A 15940-nucleotide genomic window follows, 5' to 3' on the forward strand; every position below is an offset into this window, starting at 1 on the left:
ACACCACGCCTCCAACGTTTCATTATGCATATGTTATTATGTCCATGCTCCAACCAGAGACTCACAACAACGAAACACATCCTGTACCTGACAATAGAGGAGGGGCTTACATCTGCATTTTAAACTTGAGCAACCCTTCTTTGCGTTCCGGCAGCATTCCTACATTAGTCACACACACACGCACACGCACACGCACACGCACACGCACACGCACACGCACACGCACACGCACACACACACACACAATACACTCCCCTTCCACTAGCATTTCCTACGCAACTCGCTTAGAGGGTTAGCGAGGTATGTTGAGCTCCAAGCCTGGGTTAATGAACAATAAATAATACTATTAATAATATCACGTGCTTACTAGAGTATAACACTATATGTGGACACTATATTGACATTTAAAGAAATGTAGGGATTCTTTTCTTCATTTTTCTTAAACCTAACACGTCCCTTTCGGTTTCCCACCAGGAGATGGCGCTTAACTACAGGCAATGTAATCATACAAAACACTGAAAAATAATAAATTATTATTTTCAGACCATGTACTCTGGAAATGAACTGTACAGCCTTTTAAAAGGTCCCAGACATTTATTAATTGGCAACGGTCCTGCCATTTAATCAATGTCAAGAATATCCTCCCCTATATTTCAACATTGTCGTGGTGTGTGAGATAATGTGGCGCGTTAATGTGGCGCGTTTCCACTGCAGGGTGCAGTGGAAACGCACCCCCTACCGGGGATGATTCTCCCGGTGGTTATTAGTGCCCCACTCCGCGTTTGTGTGCTACGACTAATGGTGCGTTCCAGTTGTGCACGAATGTCAGAATTTCCGTGCTCCAAGTCAGAATTTTAATCAGAACCCCCCGTGAAGTTGGATCTCCAACTCGGAAAGTCGGATTAATCTCACCAGCCAGACATAGAATTCATGCTATCTGCTTCTCACGTAAAAAGTAGTTACATGTTTTTGTAGCTGTGTGTGGGCCTATATGTGTTGTTTACTGTGTTTGCAGTGGGCTTTTAGCCTAAATAATTTCGCTGGTATTGATTTAGTCAAACTTATACCTCATACCGTAGTCAAGTGTGTGTGTGTGTGTGTGTGTGTGTGTGTGTGTGTGTGTGTGTGTGTGTGTGTGTGTGTGTGTGTGTGTGTGTGTGTGTGCTCGCGCGCTCGTGCGTGCGTGTGTGTGTGTGATTTTATCCTTTGGGGCATGTTGGTCGTGTCGGGATATAGGTATGACTCGGAGAGTGGTAAATGTTCAACACATGGTTTATTCTAACAGAGACACAAGGTAAACCAGCTTGAGTTCTGGAGGTGGTCCATGAAGCATCTCTCGAACACAGGTAAACAAACAGTTTATATTGGGAGTTATACCATCATAGACCTATAATTATCATATATCTGTTATAGAGTTATTGATCATCCATAAACTACCATCATAGATCTATAATTATCACTATCTGTTAAATGTATTGATCCAAAGGAAACATCTGGTTATATCTATCTGATATATCTGATATATCTATACATGTAGTTGTTCCACCATGTACAATGTCCATAATTCTTGTCATCATGTGACCCGTGTCTTCAACTGACCTCTCTAGACCAAACACATAACATGAATACAGTGATATCCTTTACATATGCCGTTCCCTGAATAAAACCCGATATATTTTGTGTGGAGATTGATAATAAATAAAACTCCAGATGAAACCACGTGGCTGTCGTTTGATGTTACTTCACGGAGCCGGCCCTGAGGTCAGCGAGGTCCTGACCTTTAGGCGACGCAAAACGTAAATCAGAAACGGGTCTACTTTTGTCAGTGTTCAACGTTACAGAAGTGAGTTTACACAAGAACGGACTTCGAGATTCTTAACAATGTCAATTTTTAACCTATAAACACAATGTAACGCTGGCGCAATTTCTAATTTCACTCCCACTGATTAATCGATTGGAAATATGATTATTAAGCATGGGGCGTTTGTGTGCGGGGACCTCGGTTATATCGCAAGAGGATATATGGCTTTTATTGTCATCGTCTTTGTTCATCATTTCATGGAGGTGAGATTACACAAGAACGCGTTTGCTTTTCTGTCGAAGCCACCGGGTAAGTGTGTGTGTGCACGGCACGCAAACATCCACGCGTGGATCCGCTCCGGTGGAATCCGCTTCAACTGTGGAGGGAAGACTGGAATTAGTGACTTTGTCACGTTTGTCAGAAAGATTTGAATCCTTATTCATTGAGGAGATGCAGATTCGTACATGAAGGCGGATGGTTCATGCTTAACCGTCGTCGTCGGCGCGGTCTAGCGGCCAGCAGGTCCTCCTCCGGGTCCGGTCGCTCCGGGACGGTGGACTCAGAACCTCTGGTCTCGTGGCGGGAGAGGAGAGCCATTCAGCCGCTGAGGGAAACCTTTCGTTAGAGCGAGCGCTGCGCAACAGGTGGATCGGTCGGAAACAGACCGCTGATACCTGATTATCACTCTTTTTCAGACACAAATGTAGACAAACTTTTAAAGAAATTAAATTATCTCACGTTCATTGTGTGATTTTACATGCTAATTTGGGAATTGTTTGTCTTCCATATCTCTGGGGGTCCTTTTGGTTGCGTCTGTTTTACTGCACCTTTACTAGCCTGTCTGCAAAAAACTTTCTTAGGTGTGCCTCTCAAGCCTGCTGCTCACTTCCAACCTCTCCTCGTACCTCAGTACCTCAGCATTCCTGCGGAGGGCGCTGCTGCGCCTCTCTTATCACAATCACATTTCATGCACTTTAATACATTGTATTACATTTGTTTTTTCATTCAATGTAAAGTGTAAAGTGTTTTTATATTTTTGTATATGACTAGTCTAAACTTTGACTCTGATTAGTTAAAGTGCAGAAAAACACAGATAACCAAAAAGGAACCCAAAGATATGGAGGTAAACCATTCCTTAAAGGGACTCTCACCTTTGTTGCATTTGAGAATTACAGCACATTCAAATCATCCCGCCTTCCTCCAATGCCCCACCCCCTAAGCGTTATTTTTAACGCTTAGAGTACAAAACTAAGCGTTATTTTTTAGAGTACTGTAACGACCTCGCCGGTGACATAATGATGTCGAGTCATTAGTAGTTGAAGGTAGTTTTAATGAACCAAAACCAGGTCACTGAAACCCGTAACATTGTAACCAACGGCAGAAAACCGACACAAAACAAACCCCGGTTACCCCCAACACGGTCTCACTCGCGTGCAGGCCCCCACCCTCCTGTTCTTCCTGACCTAATGATTCGCCCCCACGCTGATTGACAAGAAGAACATTACAATACATGCACATAGAACAACTGGCATAGCGGACAACGAAATATAATGTAACACATAACACACAAACTATTTAACTGTCCCAGGGTCGCTACAGTACCAAAGTTCTAGACTCCCTTGGGTTATGTTTAGACTCCCATCGGTTATGTTTAGACTCCCAGGGGTCATAATATCTACCAGGGGTCTAGTAAACAAGAAATTTAGCAGGTGGCTCACTGTAATTTTATGGGCTTCGTGTGATACCGTTTTGAGGCCCCATGTTGCAGGACAGTGGTCCCACTGAGTATAAGAAAGGTGTATGAGCATTACAAACAGAGTAGCGGGACAACGTAGCGTCTGAGGCCGAAATGGGTCCCCTAATCGGACTGAATGGTGCGGTTGGGTGCCAACGGTCTGGAGGTCTTCCTGTAGCTCCAGAGTAGCGGGACAACGTCGCGTCTGAGTCCGAAATGGGTCCCGTAATCGGACTGAGTGGTGCGGTTGGGTGCCAACGGTCTGGAGGTCTTCCTGTAGCTCCAGAGTAGCGGGACAACGTCGCGTCTGAGTCCGAAATGGGTCCCGTAATCGGGCTGAGTGGTGCGGTTGGGTGCCAACGGTCTGGAGGTCTTCCTGTAGCTCCAGAGTAGCGGGACAACGTCGCGTCTGAGTCCGAAATGGGTCCCGTAATCGGACTGAGTGGTGCGGTTGGGTGCCAACGGTCTGGAGGTCTTCCCGGAGCTCCAGAGTTGCGGGACAACTTCGCGTCTGAGTACGAAACGGGTCCCCTAATCGGACTAAGTGGTGCGGTTGGTTGCCAACGGTCTGGAGGTCTTCCTGTAGCTCCAGGGGAGCGGGACCACTTGGCTTCTGAGGCCGAATCGGGTCCCCTTGTCGGACTGAATGGTGCAGTTGGTGGCCAACAGTCTGGAGGTCTTCCTGAGGCTCCAGAGGAGGGTAACTCTGTGAGTCTGAGTCCGAGATGAGTCCCCTAATCGGACTGAAAGGTGCAGTTTCAGTACGCCGTGGACCACTTTGGTCTGCCATCGTCAGTCGCTACGGTCGCTACTCGCTACCGTCTGCCGTGGAATCAAAACAAACCCTCTAGTTGAGGACGCGCCTTGATGACGCGGGCCCGAATGCGCCACAAGAAGCAGACGGAAAACCTTGTATATCCATGCAGCAAACAGACAGGTCTGTTTGTATTGTAATGTTCTTCATGTATTGTAATGTTCTTCATGTATTGTAATGTTCTTCTTGTCAATCAGCGTGGGGGCGAATCATTAGGTCAGCTGGGGGAGGGCCTTGGAAGAACAGGAGGCTGGGGGACTGCACACGAGTGCGACCGTGTTGGGGGTATGACTCGACATCATTATGTCACCGGCGAGGTCGTTACAGTACTCTAAAAAATAACGCTTAGTTTTGTACTTTGGAGGAAGGCGGGATGATTTGAATGTGCTGTAATTCTCAAATGCATCAAAGGTGAGAGTCCCTTTAATGATCTTCAGTCAGCCAATCGGCGAGAGAAGATTATATTTATTTAAAGATGACCGAGATCCATGGATCAACATCCATGGATTAATGTTTCTGTTTGTAAAATGAATGACATCTTCATAATCCGACTATTCTTATTTATTTTTTTCAATTGCCCCGAAGCTCCGTTGATCTTCGGGGCATTTAAAAAGTCAGAAAAACACAGAAAAATAAGTGTCAGATTTGTATAAAAAACAACAGATACGGATATCTAGGTTATATGCAAGGTTGGATTTTTCTTTTGTTGTGTGATTTCATACTGCATCCATCATTATATATTCCTCTACCTGTGTACATACCCTGCACATACTATTAGTGTAATAGTAATGTAAGCATTGTTGTTTAATAAAAGAAGGGTACTCACTTGATCAGAAGCGCACACAAGGAGAGAGGCAGGACGGTTTGGTGGTGAGGATAATATTGAACGGTAGTATCATATATACTATATATAATACTACTGCATTGTGGGCTGGCCGGCCACACCACGCCTCCAACGTTTCATTATGCATATGTTATTATGTCCATGCTCCAACCAGAGACTCACAACAACGAAACACATCCTGTACCTGACAATAGAGGAGGGGCTTACATCTGCATTTTAAACTTGAGCAACCCTTCTTTGCGTTCCGGCAGCATTCCTACATTAGTCACACACACACACGCACACGCACACGCACACGCACACGCACACGCACACGCACACGCACACACACACACACACACACAATACACTCCCCTTCCACTAGCATTTCCTACGCAACTCGCTTAGAGGGTTAGCGAGGTATGTTGAGCTCCAAGCCTGGGTTAATGAACAATAAATAATACTATTAATAATATCACGTGCTTACTAGAGTATAACACTATATGTGGACACTATATTGACATTTAAAGAAATGTAGGGATTCTTTTCTTCATTTTTCTTAAACCTAACACGTCCCTTTCGGTTTCCCACCAGGAGATGGCGCTTAACTACAGGCAATGTAATCATACAAAACACTGAAAAATAATAAATTATTATTTTCAGACCATGTACTCTGGAAATGAACTGTACAGCCTTTTAAAAGGTCCCAGACATTTATTAATTGGCAACGGTCCTGCCATTTAATCAATGTCAAGAATATCCTCCCCTATATTTCAACATTGTCGTGGTGTGTGAGATAATGTGGCGCGTTAATGTGGCGCGTTTCCACTGCAGGGTGCAGTGGAAACGCACCCCCTACCGGGGATGATTCTCCCGGTGGTTATTAGTGCCCCACTCCGCGTTTGTGTGCTACGACTAATGGTGCGTTCCAGTTGTGCACGAATGTCAGAATTTCCGTGCTCCAAGTCAGAATTTTAATCAGAACCCCCCGTGAAGTTGGATCTCCAACTCGGAAAGTCGGATTAATCTCACCAGCCAGACATAGAATTCATGCTATCTGCTTCTCACGTAAAAAGTAGTTACATGTTTTTGTAGCTGTGTGTGGGCCTATATGTGTTGTTTACTGTGTTTGCAGTGGGCTTTTAGCCTAAATAATTTCGCTGGTATTGATTTAGTCAAACTTATACCTCATACCGTAGTCAAGTGTGTGTGTGTGTGTGTGTGTGTGTGTGTGTGTGTGTGTGTGTGTGTGTGTGTGTGTGTGTGTGTGTGTGTGTGTGTGTGTGTGTGTGTGTGTGTGTGTGTGTGCTCGCGCGCTCGTGCGTGCGTGTGTGTGTGTGATTTTATCCTTTGGGGCATGTTGGTCGTGTCGGGATATAGGTATGACTCGGAGAGTGGTAAATGTTCAACACATGGTTTATTCTAACAGAGACACAAGGTAAACCAGCTTGAGTTCTGGAGGTGGTCCATGAAGCATCTCTCGAACACAGGTAAACAAACAGTTTATATTGGGAGTTATACCATCATAGACCTATAATTATCATATATCTGTTATAGAGTTATTGATCATCCATAAACTACCATCATAGATCTATAATTATCACTATCTGTTAAATGTATTGATCCAAAGGAAACATCTGGTTATATCTATCTGATATATCTGATATATCTATACATGTAGTTGTTCCACCATGTACAATGTCCATAATTCTTGTCATCATGTGACCCGTGTTTTCAACTGACCTCTCTAGACCAAACACATAACATGAATACAGTGATATCCTTTACATATGCCGTTCCCTGAATAAAACCCGATATATTTTGTGTGGAGATTGATAATAAATAAAACTCCAGATGAAACCACGTGGCTGTCGTTTGATGTTACTTCACGGAGCCGGCCCTGAGGTCAGCGAGGTCCTGACCTTTAGGCGACGCAAAACGTAAATCAGAAACGGGTCTACTTTTGTCAGTGTTCAACGTTACAGAAGTGAGTTTACACAAGAACGGACTTCGAGATTCTTAACAATGTCAATTTTTAACCTATAAACACAATGTAACGCTGGCGCAATTTCTAATTTCACTCCCACTGATTAATCGATTGGAAATATGATTATTAAGCATGGGGCGTTTGTGTGCGGGGACCTCGGTTATATCGCAAGAGGATATATGGCTTTTATTGTCATCGTCTTTGTTCATCATTTCATGGAGGTGAGATTACACAAGAACGCGTTTGCTTTTCTGTCGAAGCCACCGGGTAAGTGTGTGTGTGCACGGCACGCAAACATCCACGCGTGGATCCGCTCCGGTGGAATCCGCTTCAACTGTGGAGGGAAGACTGGAATTAGTGACTTTGTCACGTTTGTCAGAAAGATTTGAATCCTTATTCATTGAGGAGATGCAGATTCGTACATGAAGGCGGATGGTTCATGCTTAACCGTCGTCGTCGGCGCGGTCTAGCGGCCAGCAGGTCCTCCTCCGGGTCCGGTCGCTCCGGGACGGTGGACTCAGAACCTCTGGTCTCGTGGCGGGAGAGGAGAGCCATTCAGCCGCTGAGGGAAACCTTTCGTTAGAGCGAGCGCTGCGCAACAGGTGGATCGGTCGGAAACAGACCGCTGATACCTGATTATCACTCTTTTTCAGACACAAATGTAGACAAACTTTTAAAGAAATTAAATTATCTCACGTTCATTGTGTGATTTTACATGCTAATTTGGGAATTGTTTGTCTTCCATATCTCTGGGGGTCCTTTTGGTTGCGTCTGTTTTACTGCACCTTTACTAGCCTGTCTGCAAAAAACTTTCTTAGGTGTGCCTCTCAAGCCTGCTGCTCACTTCCAACCTCTCCTCGTACCTCAGTACCTCAGCATTCCTGCGGAGGGCGCTGCTGCGCCTCTCTTATCACAATCACATTTCATGCACTTTAATACATTGTATTACATTTGTTTTTTCATTCAATGTAAAGTGTAAAGTGTTTTTATATTTTTGTATATGACTAGTCTAAACTTTGACTCTGATTAGTTAAAGTGCAGAAAAACACAGATAACCAAAAAGGAACCCAAAGATATGGAGGTAAACCATTCCTTAAAGGGACTCTCACCTTTGTTGCATTTGAGAATTACAGCACATTCAAATCATCCCGCCTTCCTCCAATGCCCCACCCCCTAAGCGTTATTTTTAACGCTTAGAGTACAAAACTAAGCGTTATTTTTTAGAGTACTGTAACGACCTCGCCGGTGACATAATGATGTCGAGTCATTAGTAGTTGAAGGTAGTTTTAATGAACCAAAACCAGGTCACTGAAACCCGTAACATTGTAACCAACGGCAGAAAACCGACACAAAACAAACCCCGGTTACCCCCAACACGGTCTCACTCGCGTGCAGGCCCCCACCCTCCTGTTCTTCCTGACCTAATGATTCGCCCCCACGCTGATTGACAAGAAGAACATTACAATACATGCACATAGAACAACTGGCATAGCGGACAACGAAATATAATGTAACACATAACACACAAACTATTTAACTGTCCCAGGGTCGCTACAGTACCAAAGTTCTAGACTCCCTTGGGTTATGTTTAGACTCCCATCGGTTATGTTTAGACTCCCAGGGGTCATAATATCTACCAGGGGTCTAGTAAACAAGAAATTTAGCAGGTGGCTCACTGTAATTTTATGGGCTTCGTGTGATACCGTTTTGAGGCCCCATGTTGCAGGACAGTGGTCCCACTGAGTATAAGAAAGGTGTATGAGCATTACAAACAGAGTAGCGGGACAACGTAGCGTCTGAGGCCGAAATGGGTCCCCTAATCGGACTGAATGGTGCGGTTGGGTGCCAACGGTCTGGAGGTCTTCCTGTAGCTCCAGAGTAGCGGGACAACGTCGCGTCTGAGTCCGAAATGGGTCCCGTAATCGGACTGAGTGGTGCGGTTGGGTGCCAACGGTCTGGAGGTCTTCCTGTAGCTCCAGAGTAGCGGGACAACGTCGCGTCTGAGTCCGAAATGGGTCCCGTAATCGGGCTGAGTGGTGCGGTTGGGTGCCAACGGTCTGGAGGTCTTCCTGTAGCTCCAGAGTAGCGGGACAACGTCGCGTCTGAGTCCGAAATGGGTCCCGTAATCGGACTGAGTGGTGCGGTTGGGTGCCAACGGTCTGGAGGTCTTCCCGGAGCTCCAGAGTAGCGGGACAACTTCGCGTCTGAGTACGAAACGGGTCCCCTAATCGGACTAAGTGGTGCGGTTGGTTGCCAACGGTCTGGAGGTCTTCCTGTAGCTCCAGGGGAGCGGGACCACTTGGCTTCTGAGGCCGAATCGGGTCCCCTTGTCGGACTGAATGGTGCAGTTGGTGGCCAACAGTCTGGAGGTCTTCCTGAGGCTCCAGAGGAGGGTAACTCTGTGAGTCTGAGTCCGAGATGAGTCCCCTAATCGGACTGAAAGGTGCAGTTTCAGTACGCCGTGGACCACTTTGGTCTGCCATCGTCAGTCGCTACGGTCGCTACTCGCTACCGTCTGCCGTGGAATCAAAACAAACCCTCTAGTTGAGGACGCGCCTTGATGACGCGGGCCCGAATGCGCCACAAGAAGCAGACGGAAAACCTTGTATATCCATGCAGCAAACAGACAGGTCTGTTTGTATTGTAATGTTCTTCATGTATTGTAATGTTCTTCATGTATTGTAATGTTCTTCTTGTCAATCAGCGTGGGGGCGAATCATTAGGTCAGCTGGGGGAGGGCCTTGGAAGAACAGGAGGCTGGGGGACTGCACACGAGTGCGACCGTGTTGGGGGTATGACTCGACATCATTATGTCACCGGCGAGGTCGTTACAGTACTCTAAAAAATAACGCTTAGTTTTGTACTTTGGAGGAAGGCGGGATGATTTGAATGTGCTGTAATTCTCAAATGCATCAAAGGTGAGAGTCCCTTTAATGATCTTCAGTCAGCCAATCGGCGAGAGAAGATTATATTTATTTAAAGATGACCGAGATCCATGGATCAACATCCATGGATTAATGTTTCTGTTTGTAAAATGAATGACATCTTCATAATCCGACTATTCTTATTTATTTTTTTCAATTGCCCCGAAGCTCCGTTGATCTTCGGGGCATTTAAAAAGTCAGAAAAACACAGAAAAATAAGTGTCAGATTTGTATAAAAAACAACAGATACGGATATCTAGGTTATATGCAAGGTTGGATTTTTCTTTTGTTGTGTGATTTCATACTGCATCCATCATTATATATTCCTCTACCTGTGTACATACCCTGCACATACTATTAGTGTAATAGTAATGTAAGCATTGTTGTTTAATAAAAGAAGGGTACTCACTTGATCAGAAGCGCACACAAGGAGAGAGGCAGGACGGTTTGGTGGTGAGGATAATATTGAACGGTAGTATCATATATACTATATATAATACTACTGCATTGTGGGCTGGCCGGCCACACCACGCCTCCAACGTTTCATTATGCATATGTTATTATGTCCATGCTCCAACCAGAGACTCACAACAACGAAACACATCCTGTACCTGACAATAGAGGAGGGGCTTACATCTGCATTTTAAACTTGAGCAACCCTTCTTTGCGTTCCGGCAGCATTCCTACATTAGTCACACACGCACACGCACACGCACACGCACACGCACACGCACACGCACACACAATACACTCCCCTTCCACTAGCATTTCCTACGCAACTCGCTTAGAGGGTTAGCGAGGTATGTTGAGCTCCAAGCCTGGGTTAATGAACAATAAATAATACTATTAATAATATCACGTGCTTACTAGAGTATAACACTATATGTGGACACTATATTGACATTTAAAGAAATGTAGGGATTCTTTTCTTCATTTTTCTTAAACCTAACACGTCCCTTTCGGTTTCCCACCAGGAGATGGCGCTTAACTACAGGCAATGTAATCATACAAAACACTGAAAAATAATAAATTATTATTTTCAGACCATGTACTCTGGAAATGAACTGTACAGCCTTTTAAAAGGTCCCAGACATTTATTAATTGGCAACGGTCCTGCCATTTAATCAATGTCAAGAATATCCTCCCCTATATTTCAACATTGTCGTGGTGTGTGAGATAATGTGGCGCGTTAATGTGGCGCGTTTCCACTGCAGGGTGCAGTGGAAACGCACCCCCTACCGGGGATGATTCTCCCGGTGGTTATTAGTGCCCCACTCCGCGTTTGTGTGCTACGACTAATGGTGCGTTCCAGTTGTGCACGAATGTCAGAATTTCCGTGCTCCAAGTCAGAATTTTAATCAGAACCCCCCGTGAAGTTGGATCTCCAACTCGGAAAGTCGGATTAATCTCACCAGCCAGACATAGAATTCATGCTATCTGCTTCTCACGTAAAAAGTAGTTACATGTTTTTGTAGCTGTGTGTGGGCCTATATGTGTTGTTTACTGTGTTTGCAGTGGGCTTTTAGCCTAAATAATTTCGCTGGTATTGATTTAGTCAAACTTATACCTCATACCGTAGTCAAGTGTGTGTGTGTGTGTGTGTGTGTGTGTGTGTGTGTGTGTGTGTGTGTGTGTGTGTGTGTGTGTGTGTGTGTGTGTGTGTGTGCTCGCGCGCTCGTGCGTGCGTGTGTGTGTGTGATTTTATCCTTTGGGGCATGTTGGTCGTGTCGGGATATAGGTATGACTCGGAGAGTGGTAAATGTTCAACACATGGTTTATTCTAACAGAGACACAAGGTAAACCAGCTTGAGTTCTGGAGGTGGTCCATGAAGCATCTCTCGAACACAGGTAAACAAACAGTTTATATTGGGAGTTATACCATCATAGACCTATAATTATCATATATCTGTTATAGAGTTATTGATCATCCATAAACTACCATCATAGATCTATAATTATCACTATCTGTTAAATGTATTGATCCAAAGGAAACATCTGGTTATATCTATCTGATATATCTGATATATCTATACATGTAGTTGTTCCACCATGTACAATGTCCATAATTCTTGTCATCATGTGACCCGTGTCTTCAACTGACCTCTCTAGACCAAACACATAACATGAATACAGTGATATCCTTTACATATGCCGTTCCCTGAATAAAACCCGATATATTTTGTGTGGAGATTGATAATAAATAAAACTCCAGATGAAACCACGTGGCTGTCGTTTGATGTTACTTCACGGAGCCGGCCCTGAGGTCAGCGAGGTCCTGACCTTTAGGCGACGCAAAACGTAAATCAGAAACGGGTCTACTTTTGTCAGTGTTCAACGTTACAGAAGTGAGTTTACACAAGAACGGACTTCGAGATTCTTAACAATGTCAATTTTTAACCTATAAACACAATGTAACGCTGGCGCAATTTCTAATTTCACTCCCACTGATTAATCGATTGGAAATATGATTATTAAGCATGGGGCGTTTGTGTGCGGGGACCTCGGTTATATCGCAAGAGGATATATGGCTTTTATTGTCATCGTCTTTGTTCATCATTTCATGGAGGTGAGATTACACAAGAACGCGTTTGCTTTTCTGTCGAAGCCACCGGGTAAGTGTGTGTGTGCACGGCACGCAAACATCCACGCGTGGATCCGCTCCGGTGGAATCCGCTTCAACTGTGGAGGGAAGACTGGAATTAGTGACTTTGTCACGTTTGTCAGAAAGATTTGAATCCTTATTCATTGAGGAGATGCAGATTCGTACATGAAGGCGGATGGTTCATGCTTAACCGTCGTCGTCGGCGCGGTCTAGCGGCCAGCAGGTCCTCCTCCGGGTCCGGTCGCTCCGGGACGGTGGACTCAGAACCTCTGGTCTCGTGGCGGGAGAGGAGAGCCATTCAGCCGCTGAGGGAAACCTTTCGTTAGAGCGAGCGCTGCGCAACAGGTGGATCGGTCGGAAACAGACCGCTGATACCTGATTATCACTCTTTTTCAGACACAAATGTAGACAAACTTTTAAAGAAATTAAATTATCTCACGTTCATTGTGTGATTTTACATGCTAATTTGGGAATTGTTTGTCTTCCATATCTCTGGGGGTCCTTTTGGTTGCGTCTGTTTTACTGCACCTTTACTAGCCTGTCTGCAAAAAACTTTCTTAGGTGTGCCTCTCAAGCCTGCTGCTCACTTCCAACCTCTCCTCGTACCTCAGTACCTCAGCATTCCTGCGGAGGGCGCTGCTGCGCCTCTCTTATCACAATCACATTTCATGCACTTTAATACATTGTATTACATTTGTTTTTTCATTCAATGTAAAGTGTAAAGTGTTTTTATATTTTTGTATATGACTAGTCTAAACTTTGACTCTGATTAGTTAAAGTGCAGAAAAACACAGATAACCAAAAAGGAACCCAAAGATATGGAGGTAAACCATTCCTTAAAGGGACTCTCACCTTTGTTGCATTTGAGAATTACAGCACATTCAAATCATCCCGCCTTCCTCCAATGCCCCACCCCCTAAGCGTTATTTTTAACGCTTAGAGTACAAAACTAAGCGTTATTTTTTAGAGTACTGTAACGACCTCGCCGGTGACATAATGATGTCGAGTCATTAGTAGTTGAAGGTAGTTTTAATGAACCAAAACCAGGTCACTGAAACCCGTAACATTGTAACCAACGGCAGAAAACCGACACAAAACAAACCCCGGTTACCCCCAACACGGTCTCACTCGCGTGCAGGCCCCCACCCTCCTGTTCTTCCTGACCTAATGATTCGCCCCCACGCTGATTGACAAGAAGAACATTACAATACATGCACATAGAACAACTGGCATAGCGGACAACGAAATATAATGTAACACATAACACACAAACTATTTAACTGTCCCAGGGTCGCTACAGTACCAAAGTTCTAGACTCCCTTGGGTTATGTTTAGACTCCCATCGGTTATGTTTAGACTCCCAGGGGTCATTATATCTACCAGGGGTCTAGTAAACAAGAAATTTAGCAGGTGGCTCACTGTAATTTTATGGGCTTCGTGTGATACCGTTTTGAGGCCCCATGTTGCAGGACAGTGGTCCCACTGAGTATAAGAAAGGTGTATGAGCATTACAAACAGAGTAGCGGGACAACGTAGCGTCTGAGGCCGAAATGGGTCCCCTAATCGGACTGAATGGTGCGGTTGGGTGCCAACGGTCTGGAGGTCTTCCTGTAGCTCCAGAGTAGCGGGACAACGTCGCGTCTGAGTCCGAAATGGGTCCCGTAATCGGACTGAGTGGTGCGGTTGGGTGCCAACGGTCTGGAGGTCTTCCTGTAGCTCCAGAGTAGCGGGACAACGTCGCGTCTGAGTCCGAAATGGGTCCCGTAATCGGGCTGAGTGGTGCGGTTGGGTGCCAACGGTCTGGAGGTCTTCCTGTAGCTCCAGAGTAGCGGGACAACGTCGCGTCTGAGTCCGAAATGGGTCCCGTAATCGGACTGAGTGGTGCGGTTGGGTGCCAACGGTCTGGAGGTCTTCCCGGAGCTCCAGAGTAGCGGGACAACTTCGCGTCTGAGTACGAAACGGGTCCCCTAATCGGACTAAGTGGTGCGGTTGGTTGCCAACGGTCTGGAGGTCTTCCTGTAGCTCCAGGGGAGCGGGACCACTTGGCTTCTGAGGCCGAATCGGGTCCCCTTGTCGGACTGAATGGTGCAGTTGGTGGCCAACAGTCTGGAGGTCTTCCTGAGGCTCCAGAGGAGGGTAACTCTGTGAGTCTGAGTCCGAGATGAGTCCCCTAATCGGACTGAAAGGTGCAGTTTCAGTACGCCGTGGACCACTTTGGTCTGCCATCGTCAGTCGCTACGGTCGCTACTCGCTACCGTCTGCCGTGGAATCAAAACAAACCCTCTAGTTGAGGACGCGCCTTGATGACGCGGGCCCGAATGCGCCACAAGAAGCAGACGGAAAACCTTGTATATCCATGCAGCAAACAGACAGGTCTGTTTGTATTGTAATGTTCTTCATGTATTGTAATGTTCTTCATGTATTGTAATGTTCTTCTTGTCAATCAGCGTGGGGGCGAATCATTAGGTCAGCTGGGGGAGGGCCTTGGAAGAACAGGAGGCTGGGGGACTGCACACGAGTGCGACCGTGTTGGGGGTATGACTCGACATCATTATGTCACCGGCGAGGTCGTTACAGTACTCTAAAAAATAACGCTTAGTTTTGTACTTTGGAGGAAGGCGGGATGATTTGAATGTGCTGTAATTCTCAAATGCATCAAAGGTGAGAGTCCCTTTAATGATCTTCAGTCAGCCAATCGGCGAGAGAAGATTATATTTATTTAAAGATGACCGAGATCCATGGATCAACATCCATGGATTAATGTTTCTGTTTGTAAAATGAATGACATCTTCATAATCCGACTATTCTTATTTATTTTTTTCAATTGCCCCGAAGCTCCGTTGATCTTCGGGGCATTTAAAAAGTCAGAAAAACACAGAAAAATAAGTGTCAGATTTGTATAAAAAACAACAGATACGGATATCTAGGTTATATGCAAGGTTGGATTTTTCTTTTGTTGTGTGATTTCATACTGCATCCATCATTATATATTCCTCTACCTGTGTACATACCCTGCACATACTATTAGTGTAATAGTAATGTAAGCATTGTTGTTTAATAAAAGAAGGGTACTCACTTGATCAGAAGCGCACACAAGGAGAGAGGCAGGACGGTTTGGTGGTGAGGATAATATTGAACGGTAGTATTATATATACTATATATAATACTACTGCATTGTGGGCTGGCCGGCCACACCACGCCTCCAACGTTTCATTATGCATATGTTATTATGTCCATGCTCCAACCAGAGACTC

General features: G+C 45.2%; 3 long non-coding RNA genes across 3 annotated transcripts; all 3 read right to left on the bottom strand.

Moving 5' to 3' along the window:
• Positions 1-1254: 1254 nt before the first annotated feature.
• Positions 1255-5284, bottom strand: LOC115538408 (uncharacterized). Its single transcript, XR_003975301.1, has 3 exons — positions 5177-5284; positions 2266-2405; positions 1255-2177 (listed from the first exon to the last, which is right to left on the bottom strand). It is a non-coding gene; the product is annotated as an uncharacterized LOC115538408 (long non-coding RNA).
• Positions 5285-6571: 1287 nt separating this feature from the next.
• LOC115538410 (uncharacterized) lies at positions 6572-10601 on the bottom strand. Its single transcript, XR_003975303.1, has 3 exons — positions 10494-10601; positions 7583-7722; positions 6572-7494 (listed from the first exon to the last, which is right to left on the bottom strand). It is a non-coding gene; the product is annotated as an uncharacterized LOC115538410 (long non-coding RNA).
• A 1239-nt stretch (positions 10602-11840) lies between these two features.
• On the bottom strand, positions 11841-15854 carry LOC115538406 (uncharacterized). Its single transcript, XR_003975300.1, has 3 exons — positions 15763-15854; positions 12852-12991; positions 11841-12763 (listed from the first exon to the last, which is right to left on the bottom strand). It is a non-coding gene; the product is annotated as an uncharacterized LOC115538406 (long non-coding RNA).
• Positions 15855-15940: the final 86 nt, after the last annotated feature.

Source organism: Gadus morhua, unplaced genomic scaffold, assembly GCF_902167405.1.
Source record: "Gadus morhua unplaced genomic scaffold, gadMor3.0, whole genome shotgun sequence".
Lineage (NCBI taxonomy): Eukaryota > Metazoa > Chordata > Actinopteri > Gadiformes > Gadidae > Gadus > Gadus morhua.